We start from the raw sequence: 20101 nt of genomic DNA, 5'->3' as shown, positions 1-20101 counted from the left end.
ACCTGAGGCATCTGGCCACGTGAGACAGCCGCTATCCCCCACCCAGCCCACACCCTCTCCTGGCTGGAGAAAGCCCCATTCTCAGGTCACTCCACAGCGAGGGCCTCAGGGAGCCTTAGCTCCCAAACCTCAGCCCAGTTCCTGCAGGCCTCAGCCCCTGCCTCTCTGGCCGCGGCCGCAACCCCAAAGTGCCTTCTGCAATTCCACCCGCCTGAGCCTGCGCAGCCCCCTCCCCACGCAGGGCAGCCGCCAAGACCTTCATGAGATCAGAGCATCAATCCGTTGGTTAGGAAGACCGGCCTCACCTGCAGGCGCCGGGCAGTTATTTATGGGGCGTGGTAAATCCTCCGCAGCACAGGAGAAAGTGACTTTGAATTGCACCTACCACTCTGTCTGGTTTCTCAGGAGGCAGAGTTTTGTTCTTTCATTCGGAACTGGCACTGGGGAGGGGGTGGGGCTCTCAGGCGTTCAGGGCAGACTCTGGGGTCCCACGCAGGAGCTAGCGCACAGGCCTGGGTTGTCCTGCACCTAGACTGTGAGAATGCGAGGGGTGACCTCTCAGACCCCTCCTGTGCCACAACTTGCCTGTTTACCAGAAGGCTATGGTCCCAAGGGGAACTCTGACCCCAGAGGGAAACTGAGTCAGGCAGTCCCAGCTCTGACCCAAAGCACCTCTGCTCCTTCCTCCTCGCCCCACCCAAGTTAACCAAAACACAGCTCTTCAGAGGTTAGAAACACTTACCCAGATTAATAGGATAAAGAGACCAAACAAGCAGGGCAACGACGCATGATGCCTAATCGGAGCTTGGTTTGGGGGAAAAAAACAGCTATAAGAGACATTTGGGGGACAACAGAGAAAGCTTTAATATGGACTAGGTATTAGAAGATATTAGGAAAGTATTAATTTTGTTAGTTATAATATTCTTGGAATCATGTAGGAAAGTGTGTTTAATTTTTGGAGATGTCTACTACCATGGTTAGGAGTAAATAGCATGATGTTGTAATTTACTTCAAAGCGGTTCTATAAAAAAGATAATAGATGAAGCAAATTTAGGAAAATGTTAACAACTGTTGAATGTTGGTGGTGGTATATGGATTTTTATTGTACCATTCTTTCCACTTTTCTACGCCTTGGAAAATTCTCATAATAAAAAGTTAAAACAAAAGCGAACAAATCAAAAAACACGCACTTTTAAAAGGAGGAGGAAAGAGGCACAAAGAACACTTCCAGGCCTCGTGGTGCCAGTGCCAAACCCAGATTTTAGCTGCTGAGTGACTTCCAGGAAACACGGCATGTGCACTGAAGTCAGAGAGCCTGGGCTCAGGGCCAGCCCAGCCCCTCCTGTCTGCCTGAATGTATGTTCTTTGAGCCTCAGGTTTCTCTTATTTGTAAAGCAAGAATAATGAAACCATCTTCGCCAAGTCGTGAGAACTCAATGAACTTCTACATGTAGAAGCACATAATGCCCCGTGGGGCCTCAATAAATGTTCATTCTTGTCCTTTCTCTGCATTCCCTACTTGATAAGATCAGCAGGAGGCAATGAGATACAAAATTTACAGAGTTCTACTTCCAGGAAGATAAAATAAGTGCACTTTGCCCTATTCATCCTGCTAAGCACAAATAAAAGCCCCAGACACTATATAAAACAATCACAAGAAGACTGTGAAAGGGAGAAGGAAGAAGCAGAGCAACGAGGGACCTCAAGACCTCACATGATCGTGACCTCCCTGGGTTTTTAAAGATAGTTTAAATCTATTTTTGTTTGTAACTTTTTTGCTCCTATATGGTTTTGAAGACAACAACATAAAGCAATAATTATAAATCCATGTTGATGGGCACACAATCTATAAAGATGTAACTTGTATGACAAATAACAGCACAAAGCAGAGGGGGGGAAGGGAGCTATACAATATAACAGCAAAGTTATTATGCTATTGACATTAAGTTGGCATTAAGGGTTATATTATAAATGAAATTATAGGGATATAAAGGGAGGTAAGGTTTCTATACTTCACTCAAACTGGGAAAGTGACGACACCAGAAAACTGTGACAAGTTATGTATAAATAATGAAACACCTAGAGCAATCCCTAAAAAGGCTTTACAATGATATACGTGGAAAACACTGTAGATAAATCAATAAGGATGTCCAAAAAAATTTTAAGTAACCCTCAGAAGGCAGGAAAAATAAAAGAGAAATGAAAAACAGAAAGAACAAAAATAAAATGGTAGACTTAAGAGTTAAGATATCAATAATTACATTAAATGTAAATGGCCTAAATACACCAATTAAAAGAGAGATTGAAAAAAATCAAAAGGAGAGGAGGAGGGATTGAGATTGGCAGGGTGGTTTAAAAAAACATGTCCCAACTCGAGTGGCTAAAATAAAAAATAGTGACAACACCAAATGCTGCCAAGGATGTGGAGAAACTTTATCACTGTGTCTTGACTGTACAAATATCCTGTCAATATCTGTCAATATCCTGGCTGTGCTTTGTACTATAGTTTTGTAAGATATTACCACTGGGGGAAACTGAGTAAAACATATTATTTCTTACAACTGTATGTGAATCTACAAGTATCTCAAAATAGAAATTCAATTCAAAAAATTTAAGGAGGCACTCACTCTCAGGGTCTTGCAAGTGCAAGGTCAGTACCTCACAGTGAGCACCTCCTTAAGTGTTGACCGTAGATGCCTCCCTTGCCTCACTCTAGAACCAGCCCTGCCTGGGAATGATGCTTTCTCAGGCCCACTTGGAGAATTCTAGAACTAGAGGACCAAAGTTTGATCCCTAAGGGGGCCAGGAATCACAATGATGTTCCACACCACCCACCTCCCAACCATTGTAGTCCAAGTATCTTGCAACAAGCAACCTCGGTTGTATGTGGATGCCAGTAAGGAAGTATGAGTGGGGTGATCCACCACTCTTAAGGGGGAACCAAGTGCATCCAATTCTAAAGAGAGGAAAGGCTTTCAAGATCATCTGGCCTTATATCTGGAGAACTGTGGCCCAGGAGAGTCACACAGCTGCATCTCTCCCTGGGGTTCTCACCACGACTCCACGTCCAACTCTCATGAGCAGAAAGCACAGCAGAATGAAAGGCAAACACGGCAGCATCTCTGCCTCCCAGGTAACAGTTCCCAGCAACAAACATCTTCAGGGCCATTGGATCCAGGAAGAGCTGGACTTGAACCCCCAGGACAAGGGGAAGGGGCAGGTCAGAAGTGGCAAGAAAGAAGTGACAGTCAAGGATGACTTTAGAGTACAGTTTGAGCTCTGCCACCACTTCTGACAACCTCCTGGGCACCTCCTCTCCCGCGGCCACCATCCATTCCCCTGGAGGCATTACACACGCGCTGAATTGCTCTCTTCAGAGTTTTTTTCTCTAAGACAAGGCTCTGCCATAAGAAAGGAACTCACCCTATGGAGCTGCACTCCAGGAAGTCAAGGTCTCCCAGCCAGCTGGGGCTCCCTTCTCAGGAGGAGCACACCCAGGAGGGAAGCAGGACGCCAGCCTAATCAGACCCCCTTTGTATCCCACGCTTTTAATCACTGGCTCAGATCCTCCTGGCCTCACCTGTCTTCAGTAACCCTCAGAAGGAAGGCTCTGCCCAGCCTCTGCTGACCTGCAGCAGCTGGCCTCATGCCCCTGCGATGAGCCCCTCTCCCGCCCTGGGGCTCCCCTGTTGGCACTGAGGTGTGAGATACCCCAGCGGTCACTCAGCACCCACACACGGGCCATCCAGAAGTGTGGGAAGGTAATAGCCACAGGGAGACGGGGGCTGGGGTTACACCCTTCCCCCAGACACAGGGGTTCACCCGGCCTCTCGGAAGGCAAGATGGAGCACCCACCTCAGCTTGCGCAGTGCCGGCTCCCTGACTCACCGCCTTATCTTTGCTCTCCTTCCTTCCCAGCCCCTCTTCTTGTCTCCCTCCCTCCTACTTCCCCAGGACGGCACTCCTCCCTAAGTGTCAGTAAGTTTTTACTTCAAATTCTGTTTTCTAAGGGCCAGGACTAAGATACCTCCTTTGGGGGAATTAGAAATGTTGGCCAAACAGAGAGAAGAAAGGTCTCCTTGGCTGTTATCCTTTGAGGCACGGAGCAATCTTGGGCTTTCTCTCTGCACATCTCAATCCAGCGGGGGCAGGGTGGGGGGTGCTGTGGGGATGATGGGGTAACTTTGTGTGTCACCTTTTGTCCCTATCTGTCTCCTTGGGCATGCCCTTCTCTGTGAGCTTTATAATTAGACAAACATAAGCAGCATCTTGTTAAGTGTGTGACTCAGCCCCATTTTACAGGAAAGAAAGCAAAGCCAAGACACACTCCAGGATGGTCATCAGCAGTTTACACTGATCCAGCGTCAGCAGTTGTGTTAAGGCCACATCTCTTCTGGACTCTGCCAGGAGCCCTTTCCCATTGGCCAAAGCCTCATTCTGATTGGTCAGTGCTACGATGTACTAACTGTCAAATATTTTGCCTATGATGCTGGGTAAGACACTCTTCTGACCCACATGGGATATGAGGGAGCCTCTTGGAAGCAGCTCCTCACCGTACTCTGGATATATTCAGAATACCAGGATATGTTCCCTTCCCTATGTAACTCCCCCTGCCGGAGAAGTCATAGAAAAACACACTGACTTGTTGCCCCAAGGACCCAAATCACTAATACCCCCCAGCAGAGACCTAATGAAACAAAATCAGACATCCCGAGATAAGCATAGACTCAAAGAGACCATCAGAATTTCACTCAGAAGTGTTTAACTGAGCACAGTTTACTGAAGGGGACTATTTACAGAGGCATGGGCAGGATTAGGGGAATGCACCAAGAATGATAAAACACTCAGGGATTTAGGGCCGGCCCGGTGGTTAAGTTCACATTCTCTGCTTTGGCAGCCTGGCATTCACGGGTTCAGTTCCCAGGGGTGAACCTACACAGTACTCATCAAGCCATGGTGGGGTAGCATCCCATATACAAAATAGAAGAAGATTGTAGATGCTAGCTCAGGGACAATCTTCCTCAAGCAAAAAGAGGAAGATTGGCAACAGATGTTCACTCAGGGCCAATCCTCCTCACCAAAAAAAAAAAAAGAAGAAGAAAAACTCAGGGATTTGGAGTGGTGGGAACACATTACCACCCCAAGTCCTGAAAGAGCAAAGTGAAGAACCAGGTTGGCAGGAGGCGGTGAGAGCTGGGGCTGAGGAGGGGGAGCGATAGCTGTGGAGGGACACGGCCACTGCCAGAAAGAAGCAGGGAGGGAGTAGGGGAGAAATCCCCCACCTCTGTCTCCTCTCGCCCTCTGTCTCCCATACATGCCTCCCCTTGGCCAAACCCAACCAGGAGGCAGAAAGCAAGGGGGCCCGCGCAAAAGCAAGCTTCTCCAGGCAGAGAGGGCAGAGAAGACCAGGCAATCTAAGAGGCACAAAGAGGTGATCAGAGACCCACAGAGACAGAGGACACCTATCACACACAGCCACTTATGCGCCAAGACCCAGAACCACAGGCCTGGCTCAGACCTGCAGGACTTAGCACCCACCTCCCCTCTCAGAGACGTCCCCTGATCCTCCTGTCCCCATCGCACAAGCATAGTGTGTCCTGGGCAGAATGCCTGCCACGGAGAGGCCAGGGGGCCTGCCCGCCCCTGCCCTAGGCCCCCCGGACAGAGAGCTGGTGAAGGAGCACTTCTCTTCCCAGCATGGCCAGACCCTCAGCCTGCAGAGCCCCAGAGCCAGGTGGGGCTGGCCCTTCACTCTGCCGGAAGCCCGGCACTCAAGGTAATTACATTTCTTTTCCTCCTCTTGGCACATTTTCCCCCAGCCATACAAGGATGCCCTTCCTCCCAGCCCCCGCAGCCAGCTTTTTGCCTGGTCTCCACCCACAAACATGGCATCTCCCTGGCCGGGGCTGCCCCCAGAGGCTTGCTGGCAGATGTTCTGAGGCAGCAGCCAGCAGAGTCCCCACAGCTAGGGACTCCCGTTGGCCCCCATGGGGAGCACCAGCAGCCGGGACTCAAGGGCTTGAGCAGGTTACCTGAAGCCGTGAACCACAGGAGGTATCCAAAGGGAGAAAGAGCCGCAAGCCCCAGACAGCTGGAGGGAGGGAGGGCCAAGCTCTGCGACCGGTGTCAGCCCCTGGAGCCCTCTCTGGCTTCCTGAGCTTGCAGATCTGCTGGGGGTTTAAGGCAGAGCTGGGGAGGGCCAAGAAGCTGTGTGGTGATATCTGAAAATTGTAGCACAAAGAAGAGCAGGAAGGAAAAGTCAGGGGAGGCAACGCTTGCAAATCTCAGCACTGGAGGAGTGCTGGTGAGCACAGCTAACTCAGACCTGAAATTAAAACCCAAACTTGTGGGGTCGGCCCCATGGCCGAGTAGTTAAGTTCATACGCTCCGCTTTGGCAGCCCAGGGTTTCACTGGTTCGGATCCTGGGTGCAAACATGGCACCGCTCATCAAGCCATGTTGAGGCAGCATCCCACATGCCACAACTAGAAGGACCTGCACTAAAATATATACAACTATGTGCTGGAAGGATTTGGAGAGAAAAAGCCATTAAAAAAAGAAAGAAAAGAAAGATTGGCAACAGTTGTTAGCTCAGGTGCCAATCTTTAAAAAAAGAAAAAACCCAAACTTGCCCCCTCATCCTTTCCTGCTCTCTCTGACCCCTCCTTGTGAATAAAATAAATGAAATCATCCAACTAGATCCTTAAGATCTTAGCTCATTAAAGCCGAAAGGGACTTCAGAGATAAGGCCAACCCTTTGATTTATGGATGAAGAGACTCAGAGAGGGCAAGCAACATGTCCAAGGTCACACAGCAAGATGGTGGCAGCAACAGGGCCAAAACTCCTCAAGTCTCCAAATACTGAGTACCAACTCTGTGCTGGGGCCTCGTCTAGATGGTGGAGACACAGCAGTGAATAAAACAGACAAGGAGTTAACAGTCTAGAGCAACACTGTCCAACAGAACTTTCAGCAGTGATGGAAAAGTTCTAACCTTGCTGTCCAATACAGTAGTCAATAGCCACATGTGGCTTTAGAGCCCTGGCAATTGGGCTGGTGTGACCAAAGAACAAAATTTTTGCTTCATACGTTTTGCAGCTCTGCTGTTTGGTGCATAATATTAGGATTGCTCTATCTTCACGATGGACTGGCTCTTTTATCGTTATGTAATATCCCTCTCCATCCCTGGTAATTTTCTTTGCTCTGAAGTGGACTTTGATAATAATATAGCCACTCATGCTTTCTGCTGATTCATATTTGTGTGGTACATCTTTTTCCATGCAGGAACTGAATCTTTAATTTTATTTTAGTTAATTCTAATTTAAATAACCACATGTGGCTAGTAGCCACAATATTGGACAGTGCCATTATAGAGAGCTCAGTTAATCAGTTGTCTCCACTTTGCCAGTAGCTAAGCAGACCAGCTCCTCCACCCAGGACAATACCACCAGCGACTGTCCCACGGAACTCTCAGAGGCCCCAAGGCGGCTCCCCAACCAGGGCAACCATCCTCGCCACTGTCCGAGATGGAGAAAATGGCCCCTGACCCACCCCTCTTCCTGAGACTCAGAAGCAGCTGGCAATATCCGGGGGACAGAGACTGCGCATGAGCTGCCTACTGCTGAGGGTAAAACTTTGCCTCTCTCCTTGCTTCTGGCAAGTTCTCCCTCTGCCCAGGAGGCCTGACCCCTCCCAGTTCTGGTCCTCACACTGCAGGGGGCCAGCATTCCTGGAATGTGTTCTGGGAGGTCCTGTGCAGAGGGCAAGCCCTGGTTTTCCTGGGTTGGCCTAGGCCTACTCAACAGCAGCTGGAAATGACACAGCGAAAGGAAAAGGGCGGGCCTCGGGGAGGAGAGAAATGGTGGCATGGTTAATTAAGATTACTTCTATGTGAAGCCAGCCAGGTAGAACCCACTGCTGCCACAGACTCGGGCAGAGTGGCTGCCTCTCTCCTCCGAGCTCCCGCATGCCCTCCTCCTCGCTGCAGCATCTTGTCTGCTCACTGGCCATGCCACCCCCAAGTCTGGCATCTCCTCCAGGGAGCTCATGGTGCTGTGGGCATCCTTCCTACATAGATGGCACACACAGAGGCCGCCCTTCCCTCCCAGGTAACACGGTGCCCAGGCCCAGCTCAGAGTTCATCTGAATTGAGTGTGTGGGGATGGACGATGGAGAGGGGAGGGAAGGGGAAGAGAGAAGAAAAGGACTGCCGCCTTGGGTCAGCAATGGCCCTGCCTGTCAAGGGCTGGGGAAGGCAGACGCACAGGGAATCTGGGGAAAGGGTCTCCACATCCTACTTATCATTAACCTCCAGTTCGGAGTCATAAGGCTTCCCCCACACGCACAGACAAACACGCTCTCTCTCAAGCCCACTGCTTTGAGACTGTAATGCTAAACCTGAATTCCAGTCTCAGTGCATTTGACTTTTTAACCTCTTGTCCCTTGACACATGCCAGCATCTTCACCTCTGCTAATCATCACTTGTGTCTTTGCATTGGTCTCTTTGCTGAGCTTAAAGGGCAGCAGAGCTGGGAGCCCCACGCAGGAGGCAGAGGAGAAGGGAAATGCCCCAGCAGGTGCACCTGAGTCCCCGGAACCACCCCATTACACCAAGCACACCCCCACTTTAATTTACACATCTGATTTCATTTTCCTACCAAATAAACTGTCACAATAATACAGGAGCTGATCCAATTCAGGCAGCGCTGCACAGATCACATCAGAAAATGACTGATAGTCTTGAGGCGGAAATTGCATTTATCATACAGGCGAATAAAGTGTGAAGACATACACTCAGGATAAAGGTTCTGTCAGCACCGGAGTGCACAAGTGACCCGGAGTCCCCCACAAACGAGGCATCAGCACAGGTTCAAGACGAGACTGAAACGCTCAGCAGGAGGGTCTGTAGGATCAGGGGCCAGCAAAGGCCAGAGGACTGGGGCACCTAGGGTCCAGTCAGCATGGGAAAGAGGCGCTCTCCACACACTGAGCCACAGACCGCACCTCCCCCGGCTGCGCCCCCCCCACCCCCCAGCGCACCTGGGAATCGCTCCACATTGGAAATTCGTGGCAAATTGCCCCAGTAATTTACTAGTCAGGCTGGAGAGATGCATCTTTGAACTCCAGCGAGAGACTTTGAAAATCACTCTCAACCCTGGCTCGCCAAGCCCTGTCTGAGATGAATTAAAGGGAATTATGCACATAAACCCCCCAGATCAAGGGGACACCCACTCTCCTTCTACTGCCTGCACACTGATTACACAGATCAAGTTCACAGCAGAACAGGCACCCAGGCTGGAAAAATAAAATAAAATAAATTTGAAATGCAGAGATTGATGGCTTCTGTCACAAAGTCTCTCCAAAACCACCATCCGTAAATTGGAATTTCCATCGATGCTAAGGCAAGGTGGAGGTTCAGTGGCAGCTGCTGGCCTGGTGGGGTCTTCGGGGAAGGACTCCAGATCCCCCTTAAAATCCATGCACTGTCCAGTGTAGGGGGACCCACATGCTAGGAGGATGGTTTTGGTTCTAAAAGATACCCCATCACCCCAAGAAGGAGACACTGAGGCACAGAGCTTCAAAACAGCCAGGTCACACTTAGACTCCTGCACCTCCCACACTAACAGCATCCTGGTGCACGGCACCCAGCTGGTACACAGCCACGTTTGTGGAAGACCGGACGAGATGCTGCCTGTCTTCTCAGGGCCACACTGGGCAAACTCACTCCAAACTCGTCCTTCTCTGGCACAACACAGGTCCCAGGCCAGCCACAGAGGGCAGGCAGTGGACGGGCAAGTCCTGGAACTCAGTTCCGCCCAGACCCTGGTCCAACCCAGAGGCAGCTAACAGTCAGGAGTGTAGAAATCTAGGTTTTCCACCCCAGAGACTGATGTCTCTCAGGCTGGGGTACCTAGAGAGGGGGCCGGGGGGGACATGTTAAAGTCTATGGTGGGCCACTCAGATCCCTCCTTCATTCCCAAGTCCCTGTCTGGGAATTGCCCTCAGCCTGGCTCAAGGTCACATCCCGAACCTGAGGCAGCTGCATCCAATGCCTGGTTAGTTAGTCTAAAGGCCTGGTCCCCTTGCCTCAAGGGGCCACAATTCTGCAGGCCTGGCCCCGCCACGGAGCTCCCACGGGAGGGCGAGGGCCCTGCTGTGACTGCCTGGCAGCCTAGCGGCTACCTGTGCTCCGCTTTGCTGCCTTCACTCCCCACACGTGTTGATATCGAGGGCAGAAGGGAGACAAGCCCTGATGTGGCAGGTGCCACAGAGGTGGAGGTGGCACAAGATCCCTTGTCTAGTCTAGTCCCTCATGTCAGAGCCAAGGGCACCCAGAGAGGGGAAGAGACGTGTCCCTGTCCATGTGGCCAGTCCCTGGCAGAGCTGCCCCTGGAACTCAGGCCTCCTGACTCCACGCTTCCCCCAGAACCCTCCAGAAGGCTGCAAGCATTGTACCCCACAAGGAGGCTCGGCTCACAGTGAGTAACTGAGGAAGGTAACTCCCTGGTCCCTACTCGGCCCAGCTGTCACTCTGTCACTCTGTGGGCCCTTAAGTCAAAAACTCGCTCCGTGGTCTCTCAGCGTCTCTTGGCGCACCTCACCAGCAACCTTCTCAGAACCGGGCATAAGCGCTGCCGTTTTACGAGATTTACTGGGAGCCTTTTTCAACTAAAGAGATACTTTCTTTGTTCCCAGCTGGGTTATTACAGTTGACAATCACCTGTCTATGTGTCCCCAAAATTTAAAAATGGGAAAAAAACCCAAAAACAATCACCTAGCATTTTCACTGATTTGGTTAGTCCCTAGAGGAAAATACAATTAAACAAAAGGAACAAAATGAAAGTTGACTGATGAGTTGCCATTTTAAAGTAGGGTTCAATTAAGCTAAAAGCCTGCTCTCAGGGCCACAGCGATGGCTCCCAGACACTGCTAGCAGCCAGCATGCCAGCCTCCAAGGCAGTGCTCTCCAGCAAGAGTCAGGATGCTCTCAAAGCCAAGGAGGAGGGAATCCCCGGACTCTGCACTTGAACCCAATTGCCTCATTTAGGACCAACTTCTCAGATCCTTGCTGGATGAGGCTCAGTTGGCGATGGGTGTAGGACAGAGGTCCTGGGTTCCAGCCCCAAACGTTGATCTTTTCGTCTTTCATTCTGTATGTTTGCCTGTCTGCTTGCTTTATGAATAGTGGCCCCTGGCAGGAAGACAGGGCCTGTTTTGCCATCAACTAGCCTCAATTTTCTCATCTTTAAAATGGGGATGTCCTCGGACAATGGAAACCTGGATGTTAGCTCCCAGTCTGTTGATAACTTGCAGTTAACTTCAAATTAGTCCTTCATCCTATCTGGGTTTTAGCTCTCAGCAGCAGAATCTGTCTAAAGTGCCTGTTTATCCCACCATATTGAAGCCTGAAAGTATTGGGACAGAAAGGAAAACCATTTCAACATCCCGCGTCAGAACCATGTGAAATCCATAGGCAAAAAACTGAAGCTTGATCTAAACCTTATCTAGATATATAGATATAGGTATAGATATGTCTATGGAGAGAGATATAAAGGTACATATTTTTAAACTCAAAATGGATAGACACAAATACAGAATGTAAAACCTTTTAGAAGAAAACATAGGAGAAAATCTCCTAGGACAAACAGTTCTTAGGCATGACTCCAAAAGAAATAATTGATAAATTAGACCTCATTAAAATGAAAATCTTTTGCTCTGATAAAGACACTGTTAAGAGAACGAAAAATCAAGTTACAGAGTGAAAGAAAATATTTGCAAATCACATATCCAACAAAGCACTTGTATCTAGAATATACAATGAACTCTCTAAACCCAACAGTGAGAAATCAACAATCCAATTTAAAAATGGGTAAAAGACTTGAACTTGAAATACTTCACCAAAGAGGACACAGATGGCAAATAAGCACATGAAAAGATATTCAACATCCTTAGCCATCAAGGGAATGCAAATTAAAATCACAATGAGAGATCACGCAGATCTCACATCAGAATGGCTAAAACAAAAATTAGTGGTAACACCAAATGCTGGCAAAGATGCAGAGAAACTGGATCACTCATGCATCGCTGGTGGGAATGTAATGGGGTACAGCTTGGCAGTTTCTTTAAAAACTAAACAAGCAACTACCAGATGACCCAGCAATTGCATTCCTGGGCACTTATCCCAGAGAAATAAAAACTTATGTTCATGAAAAAACCTACACAAGAATATTTATAGCAGCTTTATTTGTAACAGCCAAAACATGGAAACCGCTCAGATGTCTTCAATGAGTGAATGGTTAAACACACTGTAGTACACACATACCATGCGCACTAGGTCGAAGAGTGTCCTCCAAAATTCCTGTCCACCCAGAACCTCAGAAGATGACGGATTTGGAAATAGGGTCTTTGCAGATACAATTATTTAAGTTAAGATGAGGTCGTACTGGATTAAGGTGGGCCCTAAATCCAATGACTGGCGTCCCTCTGAGAAGGACATGTGATGACGGAGGCAGAGACTGCAGAGGTGCACCCACAAGCCAGGAGCACCAAGTGTGGCCGGCAGCCAGCAGAATCTAGGGAGAAGCAAGGAAAGATTCTTCCCTGGAGGCTCCGGGGGGAGTGTGGCCCTGCTGACACCCTGCCTTCAGACCTCCGCCTCCAGAACTGTGAGAGAAGAAATTCGGTTGTTTTAAGTCTCCCCAGGTGGCACTTTGTTACGTGGCCCTAGGAAACTAACACGCCATGGGATGCCACTCAGCAGTAAAAAGGAACAAACGGACACACGCGGCAACCTGGATGGATCTCCAGAGAATCGTGCTGAGTGAAAAAAGCCAATCTCAAAAGGTTACACGCGGTGTGATTCCATTTATATGACATTCTCAAAATGACAAAATTAGAGGCATGGAAACCAGACCAGTGGTCACCAGGCACGTGGGGAAGGAAGGGTAGGACTATAAAGGGGGAGCACAAGGGAGTTTTGGGGGGTGATCGAATAGTTCTCTATCCTGATTGTGGTAGTGGTTCCATGAGTCAATAACTAGGACAAAATTCGGAGAGATACACAGACACACGCGGAGTGAATTCATGTAAAAACTGGTGAAACCCAAATGAGATCTGCGGTTTCGTTAACAGCACGGTGCCAACGTCAACTCCTGGTTTTCCACTATGGTTACATCACATGTTATCATCAGGCAACCCGGTGAAGAGAACCCAAGAACTCTCTATTTTTGCAACTTCAATGTGAGCCTGAAATTATTTCAAAATAATAACTTTTTTAAAAAGGAGTGTTGGAAGGATTCAACATGTCTTACAAGCGCAAAGAAAAAAACATGTTACTATTCAAAATTGACTCCCAGCCAGCTCTAGAGGCAGACAAACCTGGGCTGGCATTTCAGCTGCACCATTTACTAACTCTGCAGCTTAGGGCAAGTCGCCTCACCTCTCTGAGCCTCAGGCTCCTCCCTCGTAAATTCTCACACAGGAATCTGACACTCAGTGCACATATTACACAAGAGGCAGTGTGTGTAAAACCATCTGAAGCCTCGAATAGAACATGGATGGTGCTGAGTAATCTTAGTTCCGATCTTTACCCTGACCAGCACAATTCCTCCAATTTGTCTTTTGGACCTGCCGTTGTATTTGATTCCACCCTTCAAGGTCAAACAAGGTTCTCCCGGGGACCTAGGTCCCTCTAGAAGGCCAGCCTTCCAGATCTCCTCCCCTGGGCCCCCCTAAGGGCTTGACTGCCCTGAAGCTCAGACCTCCGCAGAAACACCCTCTCTGGTAGCCCCGGCCAGGCTCTGCGAAGTTCCCCTGCCGTTCGCCCCCAGAGTTAATAGGGTGCAGCTAATAACTCTCCCCTGCTCTGAGACCTCATTTGCCATCTCTCCTTCCTTTCCCTTCCATCATTACCCTAGTACCATTCCAAATCGTCCTGCAAAAACAAGAGTTACTCCTTTATGGTTGCAAAGTATAGTTTACAAAGTATTTTTACATACATGTTATACCTCCTTAGAGCCTCAAAAAGACCCCAGTTAGAGGCAGAGCAGGTGTAAGCATCCCAATTTTCCAAATGGAAAGGGGTGCACATTAGGGAGGCAGGTGAGGAATAGGAAGGAGAGAAGGGAATCAGCATGATCACCACCTACTGTGTGCCAGGCACTTTATTTTCTTTCATTTGATTATTACAAGGTTATGACACATGTAATATTAAATCTCCATTTTGCAGACAAAGAAACCTCAGTTCAGAAAGGTTAACATATGCAATGACACACAGCCAGTAAGGGCAGAAGAGGAATCAGACCAAGCCTGCCCAACTCCGAAGCAGGGATCCTTCCTTTACACCAGGCACAAAGCCCATCCTGCTTTCATCTACTCATTCATTTTTATCAAGAAGCAATAGGAAATCCTTTCTCTCTGAGGGGTTTTCCTGAATTGACCAGACCCATGAGTGCTCTGGCTCCACACATATGAGGATCTTCAGATGTTCATTTTACACTACATCCCCTGAAAGGCTCCACCCTTTCACATTTCATCATGTGTTTCCACCCTGGGAATTCACTGGAACATCCTTTGCCTGCCTTAGGCAACACCACCACCATCCCTTCTCAACCTCCCCCAGCTCTGTAGAGAGCCAGAGTCTTGTCCACGTCCCACAGCGTCAAGGCTGGAACGACCCTCGGAGAGCATTCAAGAGAACACTGATATCCCCAACAGAGGGGAAGGCACTTGCCTCCAGTCCCGCAGTGAGATAGTGGCAGGGCCAGGACTAGCCCCCACGCCTCCCAGCTCGTGTCCAGCCCTCTCCACGCAGGTCCCACCGCAGCAGCACTCCATCACCGCTGACGGCTCTGCCTGCCTGCCTTCCTCCCGCACCTCTCCCTGGGAGGGGGCTGCCCAGGGCAGGGGCTCACGGTGGGTCCCGAGCTCCCCTCTCCTTCCACCCTCCTGAATCCCGCCCATCCTCCCAGTCCCAGCTCAATCCTGCTTCCGCCCTGAGAGCTTTCCAGATGATTCTTGTCCGCAAGGTCTCTCCCTCCGTTGACCACTGCTGCTTCTACCCTTCGTTCTCCCCATACCCTCAGACTCACATGATTTCACAACCGTCAGGAGTCTTATTCAACCATCTGGCCAGACCACTGCCCCTCCCACAGCTGAGTGGAGCTGAGTGAATGGAAAGAAAAAGCCGGGGGGGGGGGGGGAAGCCGGGGGGGGGGGGGGGAAGGCGGGGGGGGGAGCGGAGGGATAGAACCCTCTTTATTTGAGTGTTTGTCTGTATTATCAGTCTTATTTATGGGGGATCTCTCTTATCTTTTCTCAAACTTACGGGATTTGCCACTTTCTCCCAAAGAACAACCTAGAACACCTCTCTTCCCATTCTAATATTGCCTAATAGCCTACCCAGAATTAAACTTTGGGGTAAAATTCCACTTTTAAGTTGAGACTTGCTCCCCTCATGACTAATTGAGAAGCCAGGACCAAACCAAGCTTCCATCCCATTAAACAAAGCCACATAAAAGCTGCTCCTGTGAACAGCACTTTCCTGATTTCCTCAAGCTGGCCTGCAATAAGTATTCCTAATTGTGCTTGTTAAAAAGTGGATTTATGAATCCCAATTAGGCCACTTGCACTTACACGGCAGCAGTTTTCAATACCACCAAACCTTCCTTCTTCCTGGGATGAAATTATTTTTGGTGGGTGACAGGATAATTACTAACACATAAAAGGACCCACTCAGGACCACGGCAGCAGCTTCAGCAATTCTGTTAGAGGGCTCGAGGACAAGCACGGCTGTGAGGGCAGACTGAAACCGATGTGAAGCTCCCCCCACTCCACCCTCCCTGCCACGCAGGCACCTCTCTTGGTTCTTTCTCTGTGGATCCAGAACCATTCTCTAGATGCCTGCCACCTGCCCCCACCACCCCCCCAGCTCGTCCTTCCCCTGCCCTTTATTTCCTGGATGCTCCCCAACCACGCCTGTGCCTCCTCCGCCCAGAGCAAGTGCTCCCACCTGAATGGCTCTTCCTCATCCCTGCTCTCTCACATCTCCCTTGAAGACCCAGCTCAAATGGCTCCTCCTCCAGGAAGCCTTCCTTCCTTGACCCAGCCTCTTGCACCTACTGCTGTTCAAGCACCTACCGTAGCTATCTGATTCCTCAATTGCGTGTCTGTCTCCAGCTCTTGGCTGTGAGTTACCCGAGGGCAAGGACCGGGTCCTATTCATCTTGGCATTCCCAGTGCCTGACATGTGGTAGGCTGGCTCACTCACTCCTTTATTCTTTCCTTCAACAAACTTGTTGGAACCCAATTAAAAAATGGGCAAAGGATCTCAATAGATATACACAGAAGATATACAAATGGCCAAGAAGCACGTGAAAAGATGCTCAACATCACTAATCACCAGGGAAATGCAAATCAAAACCACAATGAAATATCACCTCACATCCGTCAAGATGGCCACTATCAAAAGAACAGCAAATAATAAAAGCGTTGACGAGGATGCGGAGAGACTGGGACTCTCATATATTGCTGGTGGGAATGCAAAATGGTGCAGTCACTTTGGAAAATAGTTCGGCGGTTCCCCAAATGTTAAACATAGAGTCACCCTATACGACCCAGCAATTCCACTCCTGTCTATACACCCAACATAAGTGAAAAACATATATCCATGCAAAACTTGCACACAAGCTTCATAGCAGCATTATTCACAGCAACCAAGAAGCAGAAGCAACTCAAATATCTACCAACTGATGAACGGATAAACACAATGTGGCATATCCATACAGTGGAATACTATTTGGCAATAAAAAGGAATGAAGCACTCGTTCAAGCTACAACATGGATGAACCTTGAAAACAATATGCTAAGTGAAAGAAGGCAGTCACTAAAGACCACCTATTATATGATTCCACTTATGTGAAATGTCCAGACAGTCAAGTCCATAGACACAGAAAGTAGATTAGTGGCTGCCAGGGTCTGGGGAGAGGGAGAATGGGGAGTGACTTGGATGGGTATGGGGTTTATTTTTGGGGTGATCGTGATGATCACCAATTGATTATGGTGATGGTTGCACAACTCTGTGAATATACTAAATACATTGAATTATAATAATATGCCAAAAACCACTGAACTGTACACTTTTAAAGGGTGAATTATATGGTATGTGAATTATATTTCAATAAAGCTGTTATCAAAATGTTTTTACTTTAAAAATCACTTGTTGGGCATTTACTTTGAGTGGCAGGGGCAAGTGCTAGAAGGACTGAGCCCCAGGAGCCTGAGTCCCTGAACACCCTCCACTCAGGGTCATTGAGTATAGAGCATCCTTCTTCTGCTATTACATCCTCCCTCAAGATGTTAGCGCCCAGCTCGGCCCAACAAGGACAGTGACTGACCTCTTTCTTTGAATCGACCGGCATGAGAGAAATTTAATCAACAAAAGGACAACTTACTGCTCCGAATATAATACAGTGTAGCGGCTAAGAGCAGTACTCCTACTAAGCAGGAGACCACTTTGTATCAAACCCCAGCTCTGCCTGTGACCAGCTGTGTGATCTTAGGCAAGTTACTTCACCTCTCTGAGCCTTGGTTTTGCCATCTATAAAGTGAAGGAATAACAATATTATCTCCCCCATAAGGCTTTTGCGTGGATAAAATGAATTCACACATATAAGTACCTGTCACGGTATAAGTGCTATACAAGATAGGGGAGGGAATCTCAGTAATTGTTTTAGTGATGGGCAAGTCTTACAAAATTCATATTCATCTCACTCAACACCTCCAAGCACCCATTTCTCCTTGAGTTGCACGGTGCTTCCCCCAGCCTTCTCTCCCTTCAGCCCAAACATGCCAGCCCCTCTCCTCTCAGTGCAAAGGATCTTGGCTCGTTTGAGTGCTGGAGGATACGGATGCAAGAAAGACCCTGGCAGTGTGCTCTGTCATCCTCGGGCCCTGAGACGAGGAGGCAGGTGTGCAGCAGGGAGAGCCTGGGCCGGCGGAGCAGCCAGCCAGAAGGGCCCACCCCCGCCATCTGCTCTCCAGCCGAGGTGAGTGGCCCAGCATGGATGCGCACTTGGTCACAGCCCAGCACCTCTCCGGAGTGCCCATGAGGGAGCAGCGCCAAGGCCCAGCCTGCAGGAGCCCTCTCCCGTCAGGGGTGGGAGCAGGCAGCCCTGCCCGAAAGAGAGGCCTCTTCATCTCGCTTGCCCATCGGCCACGCTCCGTTTTGCTTGAGAATGGCAATAACGACCAGCTCTCTCCCCAGGAAGGTGATGGCTGAGGGCGCCGTGGCCATTAGAGCCCCAGCGAGGAGGTGGGAGACCAGCACTAGGGGTGACACCGCTCTGCGCCCACCAGGCTCCTTATCAGGTTGGGATAATTAAAACACTTCCCTAATGACTGCCCTTTGGAGGCAGGGACCCAGTCTGGTCACAACTGGTATACACACGGTCACACACAGGCATACGTCTGCATCACACACTCACAAATGTCACACACTTTTGAGCATACACACATTCTCATAAATAACCCAGAGACATGCGCAATCACAGACATGCACAAACCCACACACACGAGCGTGCACACATTCACATAATACACTATCCTATACACAAACATGTACACTCACACACTCACACACAGGCATTCATTTGCAAGCACACACATGTGGTCACACACACATAAACAGCTTACATACAGTCAGACATGCACAGACACACTCATGCACATGCAAACACGCCCATAGGCACACATTCACTCACATCCACATTCATCCTCACGCACAGCTATACTCACACTCTCACATACATACAATCACATGCATATGTTCACATACTTACACACTCACGCACGTACCCACGGCAGCCCTTCAGCCCTCCAGGGCTCCACGCTCTGCTGAGAGCACGGGTTGCAGGGGGCGAGCAGTTAAGTCAGAAGACTGTTTTCCCATCTGCCAGGCTCTTTTCCTCCTTCTGAAAATTATCCCCTGGGCAGGATTCCCAGACAGGTGGCATGAGGAGTGACAACGCACAGGTCCACAGGGACCGCTGAAAACCCCCGTGCTGGAGGAGGTCTCCACGGCAGTCCACAGCCCGAGGGGGGCATGTGGATGGTGGTGCGATACCTTTTCTTGGGTCAAGAGAAAGCACATCGGGGTTTTGCAGTGTATAGGGAACGTCTTCATACACTCTCTCCTCAAACCCCTGCAGCCCTGCTAACCCCCGCTCATCTCAAGCCTCAGTTTGCTCGTGGAGTCGCTGAGAGGATTAAATGAGATAATGCACGCAAACTGCCAAGTCCAGTGCCTGCCACAGAGTGAGCCTCAGTAAACGACAGCTTTTATCCTCGGCTTTATTACTAACACTGAATATTAATAACGATAAATCCTACAGCAATCCTGTGAAGTATTATTTTCCTCATTTTGTGCAAATGAAAACAAAAGCCCAGCCTTTAGATGGTCTGTGCCCAGGATCACACCACCACGCGGCAGAACTGGGCTCAGGCCTCCGAGGAAGTCCTTCCACTTCCCCGTGCCCATAGCACACTGGGACCTGCTCCTCCCCGCCTGGCCCCACATTTTGAGCTTCTCCCTGCTTCTCAACATCTCCCTGCAGAAAGGGTGGGGTGGGGAGAGAAGAGCAGAAGGAGCAGACAGCGTCTTCCTTCCTGAGTCCATCCAACGGACCCGGTCCAGGTCCCACCGTTGGAGATACGCTCTGAAATGGCTCCTACCTTATACTGCCTCATCTCCACTCTGCCTGAGGCCCCCGTGAAGGGCCAGCCCTGGCCCAGTAGGCAGCAGATCCTGTTATGCTTCAGACCCCCCCCTCCCAAGACCACCTGGGCCCAGCCACCCCGTCTCTGAGACTGCCCCACTTCCCACCAGATTTTACCCCTAAAACACCTGTCGGGGTGCTTGAGGTGGAGGCCCAAGACCCCGAGCCCAGGAGCCAGTCCAGGTTCCCCGTCCTCTAACCCTGGATCACTCTGTGACCTTGGGCCAGTCCCTTCCCCTCTCTGGACCTCAGCTTGCTCTCTGCCAAACCAGGAGACCGGACAGTCCTTCAGGCTGTAGCATTCTCCAGGCTGGGAAGCTGCATAGAATCT

At 49.6% G+C, this 20101-nt stretch overlaps 1 protein-coding gene across 13 annotated transcripts in view; it reads right to left on the bottom strand.

Moving 5' to 3' along the window:
* MEGF11 (multiple EGF like domains 11) overlaps positions 1 to 20101 on the bottom strand; it is a 337396-nt gene that overhangs the window by 291910 nt on the left and 25385 nt on the right. Inside the window, exon 2 of one of the 13 annotated variants that reach the window (XM_070499569.1) lies at positions 6033 to 6221. The exons of 11 other annotated variants lie outside the window; for them this stretch is intronic. The gene's annotated coding sequence lies outside the window, so the exon portion shown is untranslated. Of the gene's footprint in view, positions 1 to 6032; positions 6222 to 20101 lie in introns of those variants that run through there. One more of the 13 variants, XM_070499535.1, reaches the window with a different exon arrangement.

Source organism: Equus asinus, chromosome 2, assembly GCF_041296235.1.
Source record: "Equus asinus isolate D_3611 breed Donkey chromosome 2, EquAss-T2T_v2, whole genome shotgun sequence".
NCBI lineage: Eukaryota > Metazoa > Chordata > Mammalia > Perissodactyla > Equidae > Equus > Equus asinus.
The sequence above is the reverse complement of the archived record's forward strand: the minus strand, read 5'-3'. Positions and strand labels throughout refer to the sequence as shown.